The sequence below is a fragment of the Sapajus apella genome, unplaced genomic scaffold (assembly GCF_009761245.1).
Source record: "Sapajus apella isolate SASKATOON/1434 unplaced genomic scaffold, GSC_monkey_1.0 scaffold2, whole genome shotgun sequence".
NCBI lineage: Eukaryota > Metazoa > Chordata > Mammalia > Primates > Cebidae > Sapajus > Sapajus apella.
The window spans coordinates 70,666,496-70,691,489 of record NW_022436942.1 but is presented as its reverse complement, the minus strand read 5'-3'; the positions used below and the strand labels follow the sequence as shown (position 1 = coordinate 70,691,489).

At 45.0% G+C, this 24,994-nt stretch overlaps 1 protein-coding gene across 1 annotated transcript in view; it reads right to left on the bottom strand.

Moving 5' to 3' along the window:
• The window catches only part of RPH3A (rabphilin 3A), a 342,156-nt gene extending 320,009 nt beyond the window's left edge, over window positions 1-22,147 (bottom strand). The window contains exon 1 of the mRNA XM_032240317.1: window positions 21,893-22,147. The gene's annotated coding sequence lies outside the window, so the exon portion shown is untranslated. The remainder of the gene's footprint in view (window positions 1-21,892) is intronic.
• Between the last annotated feature and the right edge of the window lie 2,847 nt (window positions 22,148-24,994).

The window sequence follows — 24,994 nt, the reverse complement described above, 5'->3', positions numbered from 1 at the left end:
AATGGCACGATCTCGGCTCACTGCAACCTCCGCCTCCTGGGTTCAGGCAATTCTCCTTCCTCAGCCTCCCGAGTAGCTGGGATTACAGGCACGCACCACCATGCCCAGCTAATTTTTTGTATTTTTAGTAGAGACGGGGTTTCACCATGTTGACCAGGATGGTCTCGATCTCTTGACCTCGTGATCCACCCGGCTCGGCCTCCCAAAGTGCTGGGATTACAGGCTTGAGCCACCACGCCCGGCCCAAGGAGACTTTTTTTTAAAACCTCTTCCTGGTTAGTTTCCTAATTTTTTTGGCACCCTTTCAATAAGTTATGCTTGGATTCCATGCCCTTCTTAAAGCTGTCCCCTGAAGTAGTAGTTGCTGCTGCTGCTGCTGCTGCTCCTGCTGCTGTTATTGGTAACTTTTATTAAGCACTTATGGTATGCCAGGTGCTGTGCTAAGTACTTCGTGTGCATTATCTCCCTCCTCCTCCCACTTCACTTATTCATGACCCCTACCTGGTGCAATTTTTCACTTTTCAGTCTCCACACTTGGCCCCTAGGGTTTTGCAGTCTAAGAAATTCAATTTTGCCAAGTACTCTCAAAAGGAGGTGGTCTCTCTAGACTCAGAACAGCCAAACTCGAAGAGTATGATATATAAATCAAACTGATGATTTATTCATTCCATTGAAAACCAGAAGCACTCAGGGGGACAAAAACTCATCTTCTTCACTAGCCACATTATTTCCTGTTTCAAATATATTCAGGAAGACATAGGGCACACTACTGATGTCCCTATCACCTTGCTTTGTACACTGAATCGACAACTTCTGTTCTCTGACTGCCCAACCATACTAACTCAGTGGATAGAGCAGGTCAGAAGTGTCAACAAGATAACACCCCTGGCAGCTTTCCTCAACTGATGACTGGTGTGAGTGAAGACCACAGATGGATAAATTTATAACGAAGGGAAGAAAACAGCCTAAAAAGGCTGAGAATACCCAAAATCAGAACGCCTCTCCATCTGCAGGGGATCACAGTTACTCATCAGCAACAGAACAAGGCCTGATGGAGAAAGACTGTGTTCCGTTAACAGAAGCAGGCTTCAAAAGGTGGGTGACAAGAAACTTCTGGGAATTAAAAGAACTTGTTCTAACCCAATGCAAAGAAACTAAGAACTTTGAAAAAAGGTTTAATGAAATGTTAACAAGAATACACAATTTAGAGAGGAATATAAGTGAATTAATGGAGCTGAAAAACACAACACAAGAACTTCGTGAACTATGCACAAGTTTTAACAGCCAAATCGATCAAGCAGAAGAAAAGATATCAAGTTGAAGACCAAGTTAATGAAATAAAACAAGAAGACAAGATTAGAGAAAAAAGGATAAAAAGGAACGAGCAAAGTCTCCAAGAAATTTGGGACTATGTGAAAAGACCTAATCTGCGTTTGATAGGTATACCTGAATGTGACGAAGAGAATCAATCTAAGCTGGAAAATACACTTCAGGATATTATTCAGGATAACTTTCCCAACCTAGCAAGGCAGGACAATATTCAACTCCAGGTAATACAGAGAACACCACAAGATATTCCTCAAGAAGACCAACCTCAAGGCACAAAATCGCCAGATTCACCAGGGTTGAAATGAAGGAGAAAATACTGAGGGCAGCCAGAGAGAAAGGTCAGGCTACCCATAAAGGGAAGCCCATCAGACTCACTAGCAGATCTCTCAGCAGAAACCCTGCAAGCCAGAAGAGAATGGGGGCCAATATTCAACATCCTTAAAGAAAAGAACTTTCAACCCAGAATTTTACATCCAGCTAAACTAAGCTTCATAAGCGAAGGAAAAATAAAATCTTTTGTGAACAAGCAAGTACTCAGAGATTTCATCACCACCAGGCCTACTTTACAAGAGCTTCTGAAAGAACCACTACACATAGAAAGGAACAGCCAGTATCAGCCTTTCCAAAAAATACCAAAAAGTAAAACGCATCAACATAATGAAGAATTTACATCAACTAATGGGCAAAACAGCCAGCTAACATTAAATGGCAGTATTAAACTCACATATATCATTATTAATTCTAAATTTAAATCGACTAAATCCCCCAATCCAAAGACACAGGCAGGCAGAAAAAGCCAAACCCATCGGTATGCTGCATCCAGACCCATCTCACATGCAAGGATACACAAAGACTCAAAACAAAGGGATGGAGAAAGATTTACCAACCAAATGGGGAGCAAAAATAAATAAATAAATAAAAAGCAGGAGTTGCTTTAAAGCAACAAAGATCAAAAGAAGCAAAGAAGGATATTATATAATGATAAAATGATCAATGCAACAAGAAGAGCTAAAGATCCTAAATATATACGCACCCAATACAGGAATACCCAGATATATAAGACTTACAAAGAGACTTGGACCCCCACACAATAATAGTGGGAGACTTCAACATCAGTATTAGACAGATCAATGAGACAGAAGATTAACATCAATATCCAGGACTTGAACTCAGATCCGGAACAAGTAAACTTAATTAACATTTATAGAACTCTCCACTTTAAATACACAAAATATACACTCTTATCAGTACCACCTCACACCTATTTACAGGTTTCAATGAAATATTGGTTGGCTGCTTGTTTGTTATTTTCTTCCCTCATTTTTTTTCATGTCTCTATTATTAAGCACAATTATAGGCATACCCATTTTTATACTGCATTCTAGCCCAGGCAATAAAGCAACATCCCCATTCTCTCTCCCTCTTCCTCTTTCTCTTTCTTCCTCTCCTTCATTCTTTTTTATATATATATTCTTTTTTTTCTTTCTTTCTTCTTTTTTTTTTTTTTAAGAAAAAAAAAAAGAAATCCCATGGCTGTTCCTCACTGGGCCTGCCTGACCCCACCAGCTCACCCCACCTTTGCTAAAAAAAAAAAAAAAAAGAAAAAAAAAGAAAGGGGAAAATGTCAAGCAAGGTTAAATTCACAATGCCTGGCATCTAATCCAAAATTACTAGGTATGGCTGGGGGAGGTGGCTCACGCCTGTAATCCCAGCACTTTGAGAGCCAAGATGGGCGGATCTTTGAGCTCAGCAGTTCAAAATCAGCCTGGGCAACATGGTGAAACCACATTTCTACTAATATATTTACTAGGTGAAAAAGAAGCAGGAAAAAAAAAATACAAATACAAAAATTAGCCAGGCATGGTGACGTGTGCCTGTATTCCAGCTACTTGGGAGGCCAAGGCAGGAAAGCTGCTTTAACCTGGGAGGCAGAAGTTGCAGTGAGCTGAGATCATACCACTGCACTTCAGCCTGGGCAACAGAGACTCCATTTCAAATAATAATAATAATAATAACTATTTTAAAACAATACAGTATAATAACTATTTTATTTTTATTTTAATCTATTTATTTATTTATGTTGAGACCAGGTTATAAGACTGGCTTAAGCTTTGTTTTTTTGGTAGAGACAGGGTTTCGCCATGTTGCCTGGGCTGGTCTTGAACTCCTGGGCTCAAGGGATGCACCCACCTCAGCCTCCCAAAATGCTAGGATTACAGGTGTGAGCCACTAATCCCAGCCAACAATACAACTATTTACATAGCATTTACATTGTATTAAGTATTATAAAGAATCTGCAGGTGATTTAAAGTATACAAGAGGACAGGCATAGGTTACATGCAAATACCACACCATTTTATGCCGGTGACCTGAGAACCCACAGATCTGGGTAACAAAGGGGGTTTTAGAACCAGCCCCTGGGGATACTGAGGGGCGATTATAATTACCATAGCAATATGTGCCAGGAAGGTTTTAACTGGATGACCTGGCTCGGGCTCCTGAATTAAAACTTCAGAATGCAGTAGCCACAAACATAAAACCACAGATGAAATAAACAACAATCCATCACAGACTGTCTCAAAGGCAGGTGAGGAGTTCTACTGAGTTATCTGTCCCTGTAGCCTAGCAGTATCGAAGCAGTGATTTCATTTCTGAGCACAAATCACCAAAAACAATGCAGAGTGCAGAAACGGAGCCACACGATTCTCACAGCATCTGTAAGAACAGCCCAGCATGGCATCATGCCCAGGATTGAGTTACTGGGTGCTGTTCTGAAAGTGAAAAGTTCAGCACATCACAGCTTGTGCCTAACTGGTACTGAAGTTCAGCTCACCGGAGGTCTCCAACTCAAATGACTACAGGGTCCACTAAACGAGAGAAGCTCATGGGACAGGGAGCAAACAAGGAGGCACATGCCCATTGGCTCACACCTGCAATCCCAGCACTTTGAGAAGCTGAGGTGGGAGGATCATTTGAGGCCAGGAGTTCAAGACCAGCCTGGGAAACATAATAAGGCCCTCATCTCTTAAAATTTTTAATTATCTGGGTGTGGTGGCACACACATTGGTCCCAGCTACTCAGGAGGCTGAGGTGGAAGGATCATTGAACCCAGGAGTTTGATGCCAGCCTGGGCAACATAGCAAGACCCCATCTCTATCAAAAAAAATTAATTATCTGGGTGCGGTGGCATACACCTGTGGTACCAGCTACCCAGGAGGCTGAGGTGGGAGGATCCCTTGAGGCCAGGAGTGCAAGACCAGTCTAGGCAATATAGTGAGACTCCATCTTTACCAAAGAAAATAAAAACACTTTTTTAAAATTAGCTGGGTGTGGTGGCACATGCCTGCAGTTCCAGCTACTCGGGAGGCTGAAGCAGGAAGATCACTTGAGCCTAAGATTTCAAAGTGAGCTACGGTTGCGCCACTGCCCTCCAGCCTGGGCAACACAGTGAGACCCATCTCTTAATTAACTTTTTGAAAGGTGCTCCTCAATATCACCCAAGTGTTGCTACCTATGCTTATTTTTAGATTTTAAGAGAAGTTGGAAATATGAATTTTTATGTGAGATCTCTCAATTTTTAAACATAGAAATTAAATAAAATTATTTCAAACACACTTTGGGTTGAACAAAATATAAATGCTATTCAAATTCATCCAGCGGTCCTAAGTTACTCTGTTTCAGCTCTAAAACAATGCAGCCCTGAGCCTGAGCCAAATCTGAGTCACCCTACAAGCCATTTCCATGACACTGAACCCTGATGTCCACCCCACGGGGGGACTCACAGAATGAGGAAGGGCTGTGCTATCTTTGTGGGTTACAGAAACAACATAGGTTTTCTGGTATTCTATGGCTTATGGGATTCCCATGCCAGAGAGAAAGGACCTGCTCAAGGTCACTGGGTGAAAGGTGATTGAGTCAAGACCAGAACCCCCATTCAGCAGGGTGGTCTCCAACGTGGTGGCTGCAAGAGCTAAGCAGAATCAGCCACAGCGAAGTGCCACTCCAGCTGTGCCACTCACTGGCTCTGTGACCCTAGGCAAATCCGTTATCTTTTCTGAGCCTCTTTTCTCAATACTAATGGGTGATCATCATAAATTAAGAAATTAGTGTCACATAAATGAAATCGGTTTAAGTCTATGATGCAAGTGGCTCAGAGCCTGGCCCAGAGCCTGGCCCCATTATTATATTATATTTCTTTTACTTTTTTTTTTTTGTTTTTGAGATGGAGTCTTGCTCTGTTGCCCAGGCTGGAGTACAGTGGCATGATCTCAGCTCACTGCAACCTCCCTATCCTGGGTTCAAGCGATCCTCCTGCGTCAGCCTCCCAAGTAACTGGGATTACAGGTGTGCACCATCACGCCCAGCCAATTTTTGTATTTTTAGTAGAGACAGGATTTTACTATGTTGGCCAGGCTGGTCTCAAACTCCTGACCTCAAGTGATCTGCCCCCCCTCACCTTCCCAAAGTGCTGGGATTACAGGCGTGAGCCAGCGCAATTTACTATTTTTCATTCCACAATGTTTATTATGCATCTTCTGTGTTCCACTTAGCAGGGATACAGACAAGGTCCCTGCCCTCATGGAGCAAATGGTGCAGGGGGCAGGAGAGACAGACAAGAGATGAATGAACAAATGGATTTATAAAGGATTCATTGTTGTGATTAAAAAGAAAGAAAGAAAGCCAGAAATGGCTAGAAAGTGAGAGGAGGTGCCATGTTAAACAGGATGGTCAGGGGAGGTGTCATGTGTGTTGAGACCTAGAGGAAATGGAAGAGCCAGGCAAATCTCCCAGGGAAGAGCATTCCAGGCTGAGGTAACAGCCAGTGCAAAGGCCCTGAGGCAGGGCATTGTTCTTGGAGGTGTTCAAGGAACAGCAAGGAGGCCGTGGTGGTTAAAACTGAGAGAGTAGGGGTTGTTTCTATTTGTTGCAAGAGCAGAGTTGAGGACAGATGCTGGGGATGGTGAGTTAAGTGGGCTGAAGTCAACAGGAATTTGGTTAGCTCCAAGGAGGAGAGAAAGCATAGTTTGTAAGAGAAAGCCTAAGAACAAAGTCGAGAGGCAGGAATAAGGTGGGCCAGTGAGCAGTGAGGCCTGGGCAGGAGCTTTGGGTGTACCGCCCCTCTTGGATTGGCCCCCATTTCCCCCTCCAGCCTTATCTCTCAGAAATTCTACTAATCTCTCCTCTACCAGCCTGGTCCCCTTCTTCCATCCATACCAGAAACCCTGTGTTTCTCCTGCCTCAGGACCTTTGCATATACTGTTCCTCCTGCCTGGAACACTCTCCCCCTGGCATCCCATTCCTTTCTCCTCCCCTAGTTTAATCTCTGTCCATCCCTCAGATTCCACTTCAGGTGTCTGTACCTCCAAGTACCCTTCCAGATTCCCCCAGCTGAATTACAGCCCCTTTAGAATGTTCTCAGCATCCCATGAAGCTCCACATGTCACACTGTGGTCTAATTGCCAGGTTACCATCTGCCTCCTACATCCACTGGCTTCTTGGCACGGGCAGAGTGGGATCTGGGTTGAGTTCTACACCCACGGGCCCCACAGACCAGAAAAAGGCTTAAGTCTCACAAGATCTGACAGTTTCATACATGGAAGTTGTTCCCCTGCACACACTTTCTTGCCTGTCGTCATGTAAGATGTGCCTTTGCTCCTCTTTCACCTTCCGCCATGATTGTGAGGTCTCCTCATATCATGGAACTGTGAGTTCATTAAACCTCCTCTCCTTTATAAATTATGAAGTCTCAGGTATGTCTTTATTAGCAGCATAAGAATGGACTAATACATTTCCACAGTCCACTCCATTTAATGGTGTGCATAAAAGGATTGTTTTTGTTCATTCATTTGCTCAACAAATACTAATCGAGCATCTTCATTGTGCCCAGCAATAAAAGGAACAATAGACATCATAGAGGCACTAATCTCACTTCCACATACCTTAGTTCTTGCAATGAAAGCATTCACTCAGCCACCTCGATGCACCCAACATGAACAGGAAACACGGAACTGTGAAAGGCACCTTTCTTTCCTTCAAGAAGATTAGAATCTAAATTTGTTAATACATCACCTTGTAAGAAGGAGTCGAAGCCAAGAACAAACCTCCAACATTCACCAAGGGCTCACAGTGAGTGAGGTGCTCTGCTAAGCGCTTATATCCATTGTCTCAGCCTTCTGCTCAGCCCCACCATGCACTCACTCATTCATTCAACAGGTGTGCAGTAAATCATCTGTGTGCCAAACACTGCTCTAGTTCCCAGAGGTTCAGCACTGACCAAGACAGAGTCTCTACTCTCACACAGACGACTCTATAGAAAGAAACAAACAAAAAATAAATACACGATATAAAGTCAGGAAGTCACAAATGAGATAAAGAAAAATAAAGTATAAGGGGCTGTGATGTTGTGCAAAAACCAGAATAAAATAAGAGAGCCAGCCACACAAGACAAACGTTCCAGGCAGAGGGGACAGCCAGTACAAAATCCTATAAGGTAGGTTCCTACCATTGCCATTTTCCAGATGATGAAACCAGACTAACTCTAAGACTTAGAGAGGTTAAGCAATTATCCAAGATCCCATAGCTCAGAAGTGACAAAATTTAGATTAAAATCCAAGTCCGATTCCAGAGCTCATGATTGTCATCACTATGTTGTTATACCTTCACTCTCAGAATGAGAACTGTATTAAGACTGTGAATTTGCCTTTGCATACTGCATTAGCCATATCCTAAAGAAACTGATACATATTTTTATTATATCTTTCTCCAGATATTTCATAATTTCAGTGTGATTTCCCTTTGAGGCAAGAGTTGACTCAATGAGGTTTCAAATTTCCAGAAATCGGAAGGGGTTTTTTTTGTTTGTTTTTCTCAAAGGAAACGAGGGTTGAATCAAACTCAGTGGAAATGATTCACAATATTTATGTTGCATTTTATAGTTTATAAAGTGCATTTATTCTTCTTCTTTAAAACTCAATAAAATGAATTAGATGGAAAATAGCCTTCTCATCTTACGTAGCTCAGAAATGTAAATTCATAACCTAAGAAGAGACAACCAGCAAATGACCAAAATAACTTCACACTGTACCCTACTGCAGCTCCGTAAGGGATCTACCATGTGGAATTTGATGCTAGACTCCTGAGATATCTAGGAGATGGTATTGTGTGGTAGTGAGCAGTAGTCTCTGAAGTCACCCTGAGGTCCAAATCCTCATATTCCCACTTAGAAGCTGTGAATGTCTTCATCTCTCTAAGCCTCAGTTTCCCTAACTGTAAAATGGCCGTAAACAGTAGGACCTTCTTCAAAGGATTGCTGGGAAGATTACATGAAAACATGGTTTCCATCATTCCTAAAATGAAATATAAATACCTTACTAGGCACAGGGCCTGTGCAAAGTCATAGGCAAGGCTGCATGTGACCTGGCCCCTGCTCACCTGTCTGCACACTCCCCCTAGCTTCTTCATTCCCCTACTTGGTCTTCTTAGAACACGCTTAGCTTATTTCACCCTCATAGCCTTCACCCTTGCCATGCCTTCTTCCTGGAACATTTTCCCCACAAGTCTTCTCATGCCTTACTCCCTCACTGCATTCAGGTCCTTGCTCAAATGCCTTTTCAGACAGCCCGATATCCCCCTTCCAGTATTTCTGTCCCCTCCCCATAGCTATATTTTCCTTCACGGCACTTAGCACAACCTGCAAGTTACTTATTAGCTAATTTGTTTATTGCCTGCCTTCCCTGCAGGTAGAAGGATCCCATGAGGACTGGAATTTGTTTTATTTTATTCATTACTTTGTCCCCAATACCTCCAGCAGCTAATAAATAAATAGTAGCTTTATCAATACAAGCATGGAGGACACAGCACAGGGTAGAATGGGGAGAGCTCTGAGCCCCTCACCTGCTACATCACCTGAAGCAGTTCAACCTTTATATGACACATCAGATTTCATTGGGGAAGAATCTCACTGATTTTTTGCTTCTTTTTATATATGAAAAGTAGTAATATGTATCAGACTACCAGCATGAGAATTACCTTGGAGCACTTGCTAAAAATACAGGCTCCTGATCCACACCTCCACCTCCTTGAACCCACAAAATCTTTGGGAGACTCAGGAATCTGCATTTCAGCAAGCACCCTGGGCAGTTCCTAAACAATCTAAAGTTTGAGCTCTACTTATCTAGAGGGCTCTTTGTCCTTATTGAATCCCAACATCAGGGTTTGAGGTGTGTTGATTCTCTAGACCACTCCTTTTGGCACACAAGTGCACTGCCTGGCCATTTTAACCACCTTTTTTTTTTTTCTTTAAGACAGAGTTTCACTCTGTCTCCCAGGCTGGAGTACAGTGGCGTGAGATCTCGGCTCACTGTAAACTCCACCTCCCGGGTCCAAGCAATCCTCCTGCCTCAGTCTCCCAAGTAGCAGGAACTACAGGCGTGTACCACGCCATGCCTGGCTAATTTTTGTATTTTTAGTAGAGATAGGGTTTCACCATGTTGGCCAGGCTGGTCTCGAACTCCTGACTTCAAGTGATCTGCTCATCTTGGCCTCCCAATGTGCTGGGATTACAGGTGTGAGCCACCACACCCAGCAAAACCTTTTCAAGAAATGAGATTCAATGTGCAGTGATGAGGACATACAGGTTTTCAACTGGGAAGTCTCCCTTAGTGAATATCACTATGTAGGAAATCATCAAAGAAAACTTGGTTGAACTTACTATAATCACCGTCTGTGATGGTTAATATTGAGTGCCAACTTGATTGGATTGAAGGATGCAAAGTGTTGTTCCTGGGTGTGTATGTGAGGTGTTGCCAATGGAGATTAACATTTGTGCCAGTCCACATATACACCATGGAATATTATGCAGCCATAAAAAAAGATGAGGTCGTGTTCTTTGTAGGGACATGGATGAACCTGGAAACCATCATTCTCAGCAAACTGACACAAGAGCAGGGAATCAAACACCGCATGTTCTCACTCATAGGCGGGTGTTGAACAATGAGAACACATGGACACAGGGAGGGGAGCCCTACACACTGGGGTCTGTTGGGGTGAAATGGGGGAGGGGTAGCAGGGGAGGGGAGGTGGGGGGAGATAGCATGGAGAGAAGTGCTAGATGTGGGTGATGGGGAGGAAGGCAGCTGATCACACTGCCACGTGTGTGCCTGTGCAACAATCTTGCATGTTCTTCACATGTACCCCAAAACCTAAAATGCAATTAAAAAAAAGACATTTGTGCCAGTGAACTAGGAGAGGCAGACCCACACTCAATCTGCGTGAATGCCATCTAATCAGCTGCCCAAGTGGCTAGGATAAACCAGGCAGAGGAATGAGGAGAGACTAGACTGGCTGAGTCTTCCGGCCTCCATTCTCCCGTGCTGGATGCTTCCTGCCTTCAAACATCGGACTCCAAGTTTTTCAGCTTTTGGACTCTTGGACCTACACTAGTGATTTGCCAGGGGCTCTCGGGTGTTGGACCACTGACTGAAGGCTGCACTGTGGGCTCCCCTACTTTTGAGGTTTGGGGACTCAGACTGACTTTCTTGCTTCTCCACTTGCAGACAAGTCTATTGTGGGACTTCACCTTGCGATGGTGCAAGTCAATACCCCTTAAGAAGCTCCCTTTATATATACATCTATCCTATTAATCCTGTCCCTCTAGAGAACCCTGACTGATACACCATCCCTCAGCACAAGTGCACACTTCAAAGTCTCAAACAATAATTGGCTCCCCCTAGGCTTCCTCAGTTTTGTTAATTTCTTCCTGGGTGAGCCACTTCACATAAAGTGGAAGTAAGTAATTTAAAGTTCCATCCTTAATAACGACTGCAGAAGCTCTTACTGCAATGAGACAACCAAGGGTGTGCCCCTATGAAGCAATTCTGCCCCTGGACTTCTCAGCCCTCACACCCAGGAATGACACCTGCGGTATCCCCTCCCCCTCCACCCCATGGATCAGAAGGAGACCCTATAACCCTGGCTGACCAATCAGATTCTTTCTCCTAGATGAAGGCAGGAGGTGTTAGTTCAGAGTCAAATATTTGAAAACCCAGCAACTTCCCAGACCCTGGAGCATAGGTAGCAGGGTCAGAGTGAGAGGCGTGATGCTGCCAGGAGTGTAGATATGAACAGAAACATCTGGTTTCCTTTCTCCTGCTCTTGGGTTCCCTATGGTGTCCAGATGTTCTTAACTCCATTCTCCTTTTGTGTTTAAGTTTCAATAAATCCATTCCTGAAGAGACCCCAAAATACAAAGTCCCAGATATTTACACATGAAAGACCCAACAGGACTTGATAGTCTTTTGTGATGCTGGAGACTTCCTTGAGCCTCAGTTTCCCCATTGTCTGCAGCCATAATCACTTCTGAGTCCCCTCCCACCAACCTAGGGTTGATCAGAGAATCTTAACAGTCTCAGAGCCCATAGAAATTCTATAATTTATTTAGTCCTTTTTGAGACAGGGTCTCCCTCTGTCACTCAGGCTGGAGTGCAATAGCGTGATATCAGCTCACTGCAACCTCTGCCTCCTAGACTCCAGAGATTTTCCTCACTTGGCCTCCAAAGTAGCTGAGACTACAGGCGTCCACCACTACCACCCAGCTGATTTTTGTATTTTTAGTAAAGATGGTGTTTCACCATGTTGGTCAGGCTGATCTCGAACTCCTGACCTCAAGTGATCCACCCACCTCGGCCTCCCAAAGTGCAGGGATTACAGGCATGAGCCACCACACACGGCCAGCCCTTTGATTTTGTAGGTTATAAACTGAGGCATGGATATGGGATGTAGTTTGCTCAAGGCTACACAGCAATTGAATAGTAAGGCTAGAAGAGGAACCCAAGTCTCCTGGCTTTTAATGCAGAGCTGCCTCTAGACATTAGGAAAATGCAAAGGATGGTTGCTTCTTCCTTCCATCCCTTTATTACAGATGTTTCTAGGAGAGCGAATGTGGGGGCAAGGGGAGAAATCTAGCACTTCAGAGGTCAAATTCTTGGATAAAGAGAAACTTGGTACAAATCCTATACCTTATCTGATCTTGAGAAAAAGAACTCAACCTCTCTGTGCCTCAGTTTCCTCATCTGCAAAATGTTGAAAATATTGGCCAGGTGCAGTGGCTTAAGCCTGTAATCCCAGCACTTTAGGAGGCCAAGGAGGGTGGATCACCTGAGGTCGGGGGGTCGAGACCAATCTGATTAATATGAAGAAACCCCATCTCTACTAAAAATACAAAAACAGTAGCTGGGCGTGGTGGTCCACGCCTGTAATCCCAGCTACTCAGGAGGCTGAGGCAGGAGAATCACTTGAACCTGGGAGGCAGAGGTTGCGGTGAGCTGAGATGGTGACACTGCACTCCAGCCTGGGTGACAGAGAGAGACTGCCTCAAAAAAAAAAGAAAAGAAAATGTTGACTTCAGACGGGCTATTGTGAGGCTGGAAAGAGACAGTGGACAATACCTGGCACTACTGAATAAACTCTTAAAACAGTAGCTCTTATTATTGCTGTTGATGATGATGTCATTATTAGCCATGGAGACAAAAGAACTGAATGAAAATTAGGTCATACCTAAAAGAAGTGAGGCTGCAGGCAAGTGAGGACTTAATAAAGCATGAAAGTCAGAGTTACCTCCCAGCCACTGTCCTCCCTCTGACATACAGTCAATTCAGTTATGTGAGGCAAAGTAAGTTTTAATTCCAGGGAAAATTCACGAAGCCACCCACCCAGCAAGTTTCTGGGGCGTTTATCCACGTTTGCCAGGAAACACAAATAGAACCATTGAAAGAGCCATAAACTCAAGGAAAATAAAAAGATGCAGAAATATTCGGGAACAAAGATATCACAAGTAGCCATAAAAGAGAAAAGCTGACATCAACCAAAATGTCTGCCAACCAGAGAGTGGTTATGTAATCCAGACATGACTGCTCAATGAAATATTACATGTCCATTAAAAATGTTGTTTGCCGGGTGTGGTGGCTCATGCCTGTAATCCCAGCATTTTGGGAGGCCAAGGCGGGCGGATCACCTGAGGTCAGGAGTTCAAGACCAGCTGACCAACATGGAAAAACCCCATCTCTACTAAAAATACAAAATTAGCTCGGCATGGTGGTGCATGTCTGTTATCCCAGCTACTCAGGAGGCTGAGGCAGGAGAATCACTTCAACCTGGGAAGTGGAGGTTGCGGTGAGCCAAGATTGCACCATTGCACTCCAGCCTAGGCAATAAGATCAAAACTCCATCTCAAAAAAAAAAAAATTGTTTGTGGCCAGGCTCACACCTGTCATCCCAGTACTTTTGGAGGTTGTGGGAGTGGATCACTTCAATCCAGGATTCAAGACCAGCCTGGGCAACATAGTGAAACCCCATCTGTACAAAAATGCAAAAAAAAAAGAAGCTAGCTGGACATGGTGGTACATGCCTGTAGTCCTAGCTACTTGGGAGGCTGAGGTGGAAGGATTGTTTAAGTCCGGGAGGTCAAGGCTGTAGTAAGCTATGATCACGACACTGCACTTCAGCCTGAGCAACAGAGGGGCACTCTGTCTCAAATATATATATATATGTTGTTCATGACCAGGCATGGTGGCTCACGCCAGTAATCCCAACACTTTGGGAAGCTGACATGGAAGGATTGCTCGAGCCCAGGAGGGGTCGAGCAGTCCCAACACTTTGGAGGCTGCAGTGAGCTATGATTGAACGACTGCACTCCAGCCTGGGAGACAGAGCAAGACCCTCTCTCTAAAAAATGATAATAAATCATAATGTTCATGAAGACAGGCAAGACATAGAGACATGCTTAGGAGGAAATTTAAAAAGATACAAAACTGTTGTGTACAATGTAAACAACCATGATTTGTGAAAGTTATACATCAACAAATGACAAAGAAAATTGCCCTGAAGTGTTCGCATTGGCTCTTTGGATGATGGAATTATGGACAGTTTTCACTTATTCTTTTTTGATGTTTTCCAAATTGTTTAATGGGTTTGCCCCCTTTACAACAAGAAAAAAAAATACATATTAAAATTTAAACATTTTTGGTGGGTGCGTCAAGGAATCTTAGATCTGGGAAAAACGTTAGAGGTCATCTGGTCCAAAACGTCTTATTCAACAGAAAAAGAAACTAAGCCCAGAGAAGTTGAATAACTTTCACAAGGTCACATCGCTGCTGAGCAGCAAAAGTGGGATTGAACTCATGTGTCCTCAGTGTCAGTTCAGCTTTGGTTCAACCACAAGAGATTACTAACCCAGGGTTAGAATAGAGGGAAAGAAAACTAAATAGAAAGGGAAATGGAAAAGAAAGAGGGAAAGAAGGAAGGAAGAGTGGGAGGGAGAGAAGGAAAATCCTAAAACACTTCCCAAGCTACCTACTTTTCCCCCCTAAATATCTTGAGTCATTTGTGGACCTACTCATTTCCATAAAGGCTTAATAATCTTAATTTTGTCAAGACTCTTAATATGGTTTGGCTTTGTCCCCACCCAAATCTTGAATTACAGCTCCCATAATTTCCACGTGGTGGGAGGGACCCAGTGGGAGGTAATTGAATCATGGGGGTGGGTCTTTCCCATGCTGTTCTCATGATCATGAATAAGTCTCATGAGATCTGATGGTTTGATAAAGGGGAGGTCCCCTGCACATGCTCTCTTTCTTGCCTGTCACCATGTAAGACCTCCCTTGCTCTTCCACCATGATAGTGAGGCCTCCCCAATTATGTGGAACCATGAGTCAATTAAGTCTCTTTCCTCTATAAATTACCCAGTCTCCGGTACGTCTTTATTAGCAGAATGAGAACAGACTAATATAACTCTGCTAATCATTCTTCCTCACTAATATTCCCCAAGGTAAGAAAACTTGCAGGGTACCAAGAAACAGTTTTTGCCTTCTGATTTAATTACCACTGTTCTTGTCTATTAGAGCACTCACCAAGAACTTGGATTTAAATGTTCCCCCCAAAGCCAGTGTGGAATGCAGTGGACTCAGTATCAAGAAAAGTTAATTTTGAATGTCAGTGTAATTCCTACTGGAAAACACTCTTCTATAATTTACTTTCCCAATCCATTAATGCTTTGACAGTGTAGGGATTTGATATTTTAGTCACATCTTGCAAACCAATCTGCACAAATTGGTTCATAAAAAGACTATCTTGACTAAACTACATTAAAGTGCAAACCAGCTAACTTCCTCACCTTGCCCCCGCCCTCAAATACTGTGTACAAAAGACAAGACAAAAGTGTCTCCTAAGTCCTGGTTAAAAATGGCCTCACCTAGAAGGGACCCTTTCATAGTCACGCTCTTTTAAGAAGGGTGTGGGAAATGGGAAAGACAGCGGGTGGAGATACAGAACCACAGAGATAGAGAAAAAGAGATCATTTTATGTTAAATCCAGAGAGACGTGGAGAGAGAGGCAGAGAACAGAAACAAAATGATTGAAACGAAGAGAGACATAGAGGCAAAGAGATAAAAGCAGTGAATGAGAGACAGACAGGAAGACAAAGAAACTGACAGAGAGAGAAAGATAGAGATAGAAATAGACACTGTATGTGTTTTTGCTCCTCTATCCGTAGCACCCAGCACAGCCCTTAGCCCATAGTAGTGGCTTTTTGTATACGTGGTTACTTAATCAGCTAATTAAAGAGTCAGTTAGAGAGTGAATGAAATTACTGGAAATATGTCAAAATCAAGATTAGAAATATGAATATGGGGGAATGCAATTAAGAAACAACTTGGCTGGTTCTGGTGGTGCACCTCTGCGGTCCCAGCTACTCAGGAGGCTGAGGCAGGCGGATGGTTTGAGCCCAAGAGGTCAAGGCTGCAGTGAGCCATGATCATGCCACTGCACTAGAGCCTGGGTAACAGAGTGAAACTTGTCTTCAAAAAAAATTAAAAAGAAGAAAGAAAAGAAAAGAAACAGCTAAGGGAGTTGGCGGTAGTTGTTTCTAGGGTTGGACCAGGAACAGAGGAACAGAAACTAATATTTTGTTATAGATAGGTTATAATCTGACTTAAACTATGTAGTTGGATAACTTTGATGAAATGCAGCTAATCTCTAAAGCAAGATCATAAAAATGAAATGTAATGACTGTACCAGAATTTTTTTTTAATACAAGAGGAAAGATGAATAGGAGCGAGGGAGTTTTCCAAATGGTGAGAATTTGGGAAGAGAAGGCGAGGGAGGAGGCATTCTGGAGCGCAGTTCATGAAGTTCAGAGGATACTGGCGCCCACAGTTTAATTCTGAAACGTAACTCCTGGGATACTTTGTTCAGAAAGGTCTGTTTCAGCCGTGCTTTGGGTGAAGCCAGCTCTGCATTCTGTGGTCACTATGGGACTCAAGAATCGATGCTCAAGCCAGAAGCAACCAATTAGAACATGAGGGGGAGACCCCAAATGAAACTCTGCCCAATAGAAGTGTGACCTATTTGATAGTGGTAAATCCAACCAATCAGATCCTCTCTTGGAAAGTATAAACACCAGGGCAGGCCCTCCTGCCCTTGAGACACCGCAGGATTGGGGGATCCTGTCTGTGAATCTCTTGAAATTGTATACAATAAAAGGATGTGTGCTGCAGTTTCCCAGACACAATAGCTTTAAACAGATTTTCAGAGGAACCTATGATGAAGAAAGACTAAGAACTAGTAAAAGAATAAAGTAATTGTTTACACTTTTTAATTGGAAAATTTCATGTAAAAATCTAGATTTCTAACTTCGCAAAACATACAGTAACACTGAACCTGTAATTTTTCATGGTAATGACCACCCAGAGCTGATTTGCTGCTGCTCCCTATAGATGGAGCGTGTGTTCCCAACTCACTGTATCCCCACCACTCTTGTGTTTTCTGGCTCTGCCTGCTTCCGTTGTTGACATTTCATGCCTGGGCCCTCTAAGCAGCTGACTTTGCAACTCCCAGGGAGGAAGGAGGCCCCCTTCTCTCAACTCGTGTTTGGAGAAAAGGAGGAAATGAAAGTTAAAAGTCAGCCAGATGAGGTCAGTGGAAGAATTGGTTGGTGCCGCTGGCCAGATCTGGAGGTTAAAAATTAAACCCCCTACTCCTAACCACAATTCTATCTATAGTTCACAGGCACGGTATGGGGGACCTTATCCCGAAAGGCGCTGTTCTTATTCAACCACTCAAGACCCCTATCTGGTCACGTTCACCATGCTTGCTAAATCAATCACGACTCTCTCACATGTGCACCTCTTAGATGTCTTAGATTGTGAGCCTTTAAAAGGGCCAGGATTTTCTTCATCTCGGAGCTCAGTTATTGAGGCATCTATGCCTGCCACAGCTCCTGGCCAAATAAAGTTACCACTTCCTTCTCTGTTCGATGCTCAAGAGGTTTGTTTGCAGCTGCTCTTGCTTCACCAGCTGCCAGAAACTTGCTAATTCAGACTAAAATGTGAGTGGTTGCTATGTTCACATTTTTACGATAGGAGCCTATTGAGCCCATCAGTTCCTAATGACGAAATTCATAAGGCACATCATTGAGTCCTTCTCAGGCCATGTTTTGGTTCAGGTAGAACCAAAATGACCAAACTGTAGTTCTGGCCATTCTACCTCCCAAAGATTTGTAATTTTCTGTAGATCTCCCCAGATTTCTCTACATTCTGTTTTGCTGTTTTGTTTTGGGTTGGTTTCTCAGGAAGCTTTTTGTTTTATATTGTTGTTTTTTAAGATTCATTATTAGTTGCTGGAATACTAGTTTTGCCCCTCAAAAGATTCTGGCCCCCTAGCAAAAGGTGAAGTCAGTAGCACCCTTTGATTGACTCAAACCCTGGAAAGCTTGTTTTCTTCTCTGGCTTTGAGGTAACAGTCACAGACAGCCACTATTGCTGGGGTCATGCTGCGAGAAACCCTGTTACCTTTGCATAATAAGAAGCTGCACTGTTTGAAACTGTCTCATACTGGGCCCATTTTCCTAGCTGTGGGTGTCCTTGACACCCACATAAGGACAAAATGCCTTTGAATTGAGGGGTAGCAACGACAAACCAAAGCTGTCCCATGTCAGAGTCTGTGCTGCTCTTTATCCTACAAGCCTGGAAACAGTGACTTTCCCCTCAGAGGGGAAGAGAGATTTCTTGCCTGAGGCGAGTGTCTAAGAGACTGAATCTCTACTTTACTCGAGTTAATTACATTTGATTCAGTACTTACTGAATATCGTTATGTGAACTGCAGTATGTGGGGATACAAGAATGAGGAAGACAGAATCACGGCTCCCAAAAAAACTTGGAAGACTAGGCCAGGCATGGTGGTTCACACCTGTAATTTTAGCACTTTGGAAGATTGAGGCGAGAGGATTGCTTGAACCCAGGAGTTCGAGACCAGCCTGGCCAACAAAGTGAGGCCCCATCTCCACAAAAAAAAAAAAAAAGTCAAAAACGTAGCTGGGCATGATGTTGTCAGAGGCATTTGAACCACAGCAACTTCGTCTTGACTTGGGGGCTGGGGAAAATGAGGCTGAGACCTACTGGGCTGCATTCCCAGGAGGTTAGGCATTCTAAGTCATAGGATGAGATAGGAGGTCAGCACAAGATACAGGTCACAAAGACCTTGCTGATGAAATAGCATACAGTACAGACGCCAGCCAAAACCCACCAAAACCAAGATGGCGACCAGCGTGACCCCTGATCATCCCCACTGTTCATTATAATATGCTAATTACAATGCATTAGCACGCTGAGAGACACATTCCCAGCACCATGACAGTTTACAAATGCCATGGCAATGTCAGGAAGTTGCCCTACATGGTCTAAAAAAGGGGAGGAACCCTCAGTTCTGGAAATTGCCTACCCCTTTCCTAGAAAACTCATGTGTAATCTGCCCCTTGTTCGCCATATAATCAAGAAGTAACAAGAAGTATAAGCAACTGGGCAGCCCGTGCTGCTGCTCCGGCCATCGCGCCGCCATCGTTATGCCTTTACTCTGTTAATAAATCTGCTTTCAGTTTATTCTATGGACTCATCCCAAATTCTTTTTCACCTGAGATCCAAGAACCCTCTCTTGGGATCTGGATCGGAATCCCTTCCCAGCTGCAGTGGTGCATGCCTGTGTTACTAGCTTCCCGGGAGGCTGAGGCAGAAGGAATGCTTGAGCCCAGGAGGTCGAGGCTGCAATGAGCCGTTTTCATGCCACTGCCCTCCAGCTTGGGTGACAGAGGGAGACTGTCAAAAAAAATTATGTTGAAAAAAATACAATTAAGAAAAAAAGAATAGCTCAGGGCCCTGGCAAGAGTAAGACTAGTGTGAACACTGTCATTTTTATTGTATATCCACACCTTCCAAAAGACATTCTTCCCTCCACCAAAATTCTTCCCTCCACCAAATTATCTGGGGCCAGATCTGAGTTTCAGGGGTGTGAAAATAACTCAGGGGTGGGTGCGGTGGCTCACACCTTAACCCCAGCACTTTGGGAGGCGAAGGCAGGTGGGTCACCTGAGGTCAGGAGTTAGAGACCAGCCTGGGTACATGGTGAAACCCTGTCTCTACTAAAAATACAAAAATTAGCTAGGCCTGGTGCCACATGCCTGTAATCCCAGCAACTCGGGAGGCTGAAACAGGAGAATCGCTTGGACCTGGGAGGTGGAGTTTGCAGTGAACTGAGATGGAGCCACTGCACTCCAGCCTGGGTGACAGAGACAAAACTCTATCTAAAAAAAAAAATAGCTGGGCATCATGGTAGAATATGCCTGTAGCTACTCAGAGGCTGACGCACGAGAACGGCTTGAACTCAGAAGGCTGCAGTGAGCAGAGATTATGCCACTGCACTCCAACCTGGGTGACAGAGCAAGACTCCATCTCAAAAAAAAAAAAAAAAAGAACCCAGGAAGAAAGCAGGAAAATTTTCAGGAGGGAGGCTGGTAAAATTTGACCAGGCAAAGTGAACTAGAACAGTGCCTCTCAAACTTTAACATGTATGTGGATGACCTGGGGGTCTCATTAAAATCCAGAGTCTAACTCAGCAGGTCTGGGGTGGGGCCTGAAATTCAGCATTTCTCACCAGCTCCCAGGTGATGCTGATGCCGTTGCTGTGTCCAGGACCACACTTTGAGTAGCCAGGGTTTAGATGAGGACAGTGAACAGCCAGAGGTCTTTAGGAAAGACGTGGCCACTGGGCATGCTTTATTTAGCTCACATGGTGGTCTTAAAACTTTATTTATTTATTTATTTAAGACAAGATCTCCTTCTGTCACCCAGGCTGGAATACAGCGGTGCAATCACAGGTCACTGCAGCCTCAAGCTCCTGGGCTCAAGCAATCATCCCCCGTCAGCCTCCAGAACAGCTAGGACTACAGACACAGGCCACCACACCAGGCTAATCTCTTTTTCATTTTCTTTTTTTCGGGGTCTTGCTGTATTGCCCAGGTTGGTCTCGAACTCCTGGCCTCAAGCAATCCTCCTAAAGTGCTGGGATTTCAGGCATGAGTGACTGTGCCAGGACCAAAAAAAAATTCTATTATAATATTTTCTCTCCTTTTGTGTATGTTTGAAACTTTTCACTACAATGAGCGTTTTTAAGTTTAAATTGCCCAAACCTAAAAGTGATGTTACTTAAAAGTCCTAACTTTTGGCTTCTCAAGAAATTGGACAGTCTGGCCACACAGGGTCTGCATTCCTGCCTGGCAGCCCTAAGTCTCCCTGGTCGGGCTCCCGGTGACCCCCACGGCCCATCTGCTCAGCACAGGACCGTGGTTAAGAGCCAGGAACTCTGGAGCCACCTGCCTGGAGTCCCATCCTGACTTGGCACTTGCTACTCATGTGATCTTGGGCAAGTGCCTTTCACCTTGCCTACCTGCTTCCCTATCTGTAAAATCAGGGTCATCGCAAGTAGCAAGTTCACGGGGGTGGTGAGGATTCAATGAATGAATGACTCCAAACAGCGCCTGCTACATAGTTGAAACCAGGTAAGAGCTGGGCCCATCGTGCATCTACCTGGCCCTGGGTGCTCTGAGTTTGCAACCCCTGGTTTAGGAGGTGAAATACTAGGATATTGTCGGGATGGGGTGGGGTGGGGGGCGGAGACACCCACTGATTGACTATGGAAACCTTGATCCTGGGAACCTGCCATGACATGGGGTGGGCGTGCAGATGGGGGTAAAAATCAGATACACTGTCTCTCTAGTGCCCAGATTTCAGCACTTTCTAAGTCTCCCGTCTTCCTATTCCTTCAAAAGACCCTTGAGCAAAGCCTGACCCCAGGTCCCAGATGGCTCCAGAAAAGGAGGTCCCGGGGTCCCAGCCGGCTCCACATCCAGACACCCCGTGGCTACCAGAGAGGAGCTGCCTTCGCTGCAGCCACCAGCGACCACCTGTTCCCCTCTCGCAGGAGCAGCCACGTTGGGGGGCCCTGCCGGGATCCGTCCCTCAAAATCCCAGAGGACAGCGCGGGTCCTGCGCCATCACCCAGCCCCCAAGTGCCTCATCGCCCCACCCCCGGTTCTAGCGCATCCTCTGGTTCCAGCAGCCCCATTCCGGGAGGCAGCGTCCCGCATCCCCACCGCACCCCGACGGGACCCCCACGACCCCCAGACAGCGTGCTGCAGCTCGCGAGGGCAAGACCTGGTGGCCGCAACCCCCGCCCGCCTTACCCGCCCGCAGCGTCGGTGGGCCGGTCCCTCCTCCGCCTCCAGCGGTGTCGCCTCTGCGACCGCCGCCACCACCGCGGCAAAGCCACCCGCGCGTGACCCTCGAGCACCAACACCACCCCCCACCCAGCTCTGCCCTTAAACGTGGGAACAGCCAACAATCCTCATCCCCCCACCAGAGGGAAGCTCAGAAAGGGTTAACAAGCCAAGATTAGGGGTTAGGAACACCACTGCCGCCTTCCTCCACCACCCCCTCTCCCTGGTCCACCTCCCCTCTCCCTCTCCTTCCTCCCTCTCCCTCCTACACCGTCATCACCCCTTCTTCCTCCTCCAACTTCTCCCCCTCCTCCACCTTCATCACTCCCTCTCCCACCCCCTCTCCTCCACCTCCACCACCCCCTCTCCCTCCTCCACCTTCATCATCCCCTCTCCCTCCTCCATCACCCCCCACCCTGCTCCACCTTCATCACCTTCTTCCTCCTCCACCACCTCTCTCCCTCCTCCTCCCCCTTTTCCTCCTCCACCACCCCTCTCTCTTCTCCACCACCCCTCTCCCACCCCCACCATCCCTCTGCCTCCTCCATCAACTCTCTCCCTCCTCCACCACCCCTTCTACAGTTGGGTTTCACTAAGGGTGCAGGCAGAACCCCTTCACACACCCGTCCCTCCCCCTCAATTATTCCCTCATGTTGCTGTTCCCCAAATCACAGAGGCCGTTGCCCCCTGGGGCACTTGCTCTTGCTGTTCCTGTACTGGGAACACTTGTCCCCTCTTCTAAGGATCCTCAAAAGAAAATCAAGGGGAATTGGTTTGGCCTCAGGGAGTCAGCCAACCAAAGTCCCTCCTTACCTAGCCTCTGAAGGAACAGCTGGCCCCAATGTGCAGGGTTTTCAATGAGTGGCTCAGATAGTGCCTAGCCTGGACTTTCAACTCGTTTATGAAACTTTCATTTGTGACCCAAATGAAACCAAGTAGTTGTTGGAGTATTCAACAAATTAGCTCACCTAAAGTGCACACAGTGGGCATTCCATAATGTTAGTGACCATCCTCTACCTGCGTTTGGCATGACGGCCATTCCAAGGATGAGACAGAGCAGAACATCTTTCCAGGGCTGAAATCATCTCACTCTCTTCCTCTTTAAGGCAAATGATGTAACCCAGAGGATTGTGGCCAAATGTGGCCTGCAGAATATATTCTGTTTGGCTTCACTGGTGTTCTAGAAAAATGTGACTTAATTGCCAACACTTAAAAACAGAGATCAGTCTGGGCACGGTGGCTCACGCCTTCAATCACAGCACTTTGGGAGGCCAAGGCAGGAGGATTGATTGAGACCAGAAGTTCAAAACCAGCCTGGGCAACATAGTGAGACCCCATCTCTGCAAAAAATTTTAAAAACTTAGCCTGGAGCCGGGCGCAGTGGCTTAAGCCTGTAATCCCAGCACTTTGGGAGGCGGAGGTGGGTGGATCACGAGGTCAAGAGATCGAGACCATCCTGGTCAGGACGGTGAAACCCCGTCTCTACTAAAAATACAAAAAATTAGCTGGGCATAGTGGCGCGTGCCTGTAATCCCAGCTACTCAGGAGGCTGAGGCAGGAGAATTGCCTGAACCCGGGAGGCGGAGGTTGCGGTGAGCCGAGATCACGCCATTGTACTCCAGCCTGGGTAACGAGCGAAACTCCATCTCAAAAAAAAAAAAAAAACTTAGCCTGGAAGCTGAGGCTCAGAAAGGTCTAGTTAACTCCCCACGGTCACACAGCTAATAAAAAAAGGAACTACAAGTTGAACAGTCTTTCTAACCCAACTACCTTAGCATGGTAAGGGAAAGTACCATGCTAAGTAAAGGGGAGGCCAAGGGTAATGGCTCACACTTGTAATCCCAGCACTTTGGGAGGCCAAGGTGGGAGGATCACCTGAGTCTGGCAGTTCAAGACTGGCTTGGGCAATATTGCAACATCCTATTTCTACAAAAATTACAAAAGTTAGCCAAGGGTGGTGTCAGGCACCTGGGGTCCTAGCTACTCAGCAGGCTGAGGCGGGAGGATCTATTGAGCCTGAAAGACAGAGGTCGCAGTAAGCCAAGATCGCTCCACTGCACTCCAGCCTGGGCAACAGAGAGACCCTGTCTCAAAAAAAAAAGAAGAAAAGAACGTATAAAGGGGAAAAAGCGGTTTACACCAAACCATTTTTTAAAGGAATGCTTTTACTAATAGCACACTTTGAATGCCAGTTTGTTGGGAATGTTTAACAAGATTTAAAATTTTAGCTTCATCTAAATTGGCAGTGCCCACTCCCATACTCACTCCACCTCCTTATTTTTCTCATTTAAGCTTTTTGAAAAACTCTAAAGGTTTGACTAAAACTGAAAATGCTTCTTATTTCATCCATCCCTAGTTACTGGCAACCGTAGGTGTTCTTTCTGTTTCTTTTTTTTTTTTTTTTTTCAGCTTCTTTATTTATATTTTACTCTTTGTAGTTTGTAAATTCCCTCTTACCAGCTGCTTGCAACATCAAAATGCCTTTACTGTTAGATTTCCAATTAGGGTTATACGGTCTTTTGGCTCCATAAACACACATGTAATAAGAAATGTGTGCATGTGTGCACACACACCTATATGCTCACACTCACGCTCCCAATAGATTTTTTGTTTGTTTATTTTGCCTTGTTTCATTTTGGTTTTGGAGATAGGAATTCACTCTGTTGCCCAGGCTCAGGTACAGTAGTGCAATCCTGACTCACTGCAACCTCAGCTTCCCGGGCTCAAGCCATCCTCCCGTCCCTGCCTCCATCGCAGCCACCATGCCTGGCCAGTTTTTGTATTATTTGAAGAGACAGGATTTTGCCATGTTTTGCAGGCTGGTCTCAACTCCTGCTAATAGGTTCTTGATGTCTCTCTGCATCTCATTTCCCAAAATGTATTTAAAGATCTTAAATTCAAACAAAGTCACTGGCAGTTTTTAAGGAGCAATTTTTAATGAGCATAATTACACCTTTCATAGGAAATTTTTGGAAAAGTTTGGTTGCAACAGTTACTCATAAATATGATTCTACATTATAGCTGATTTTTATTTTATTTTTACTCATTTATATTTAGAGACAAGATCTC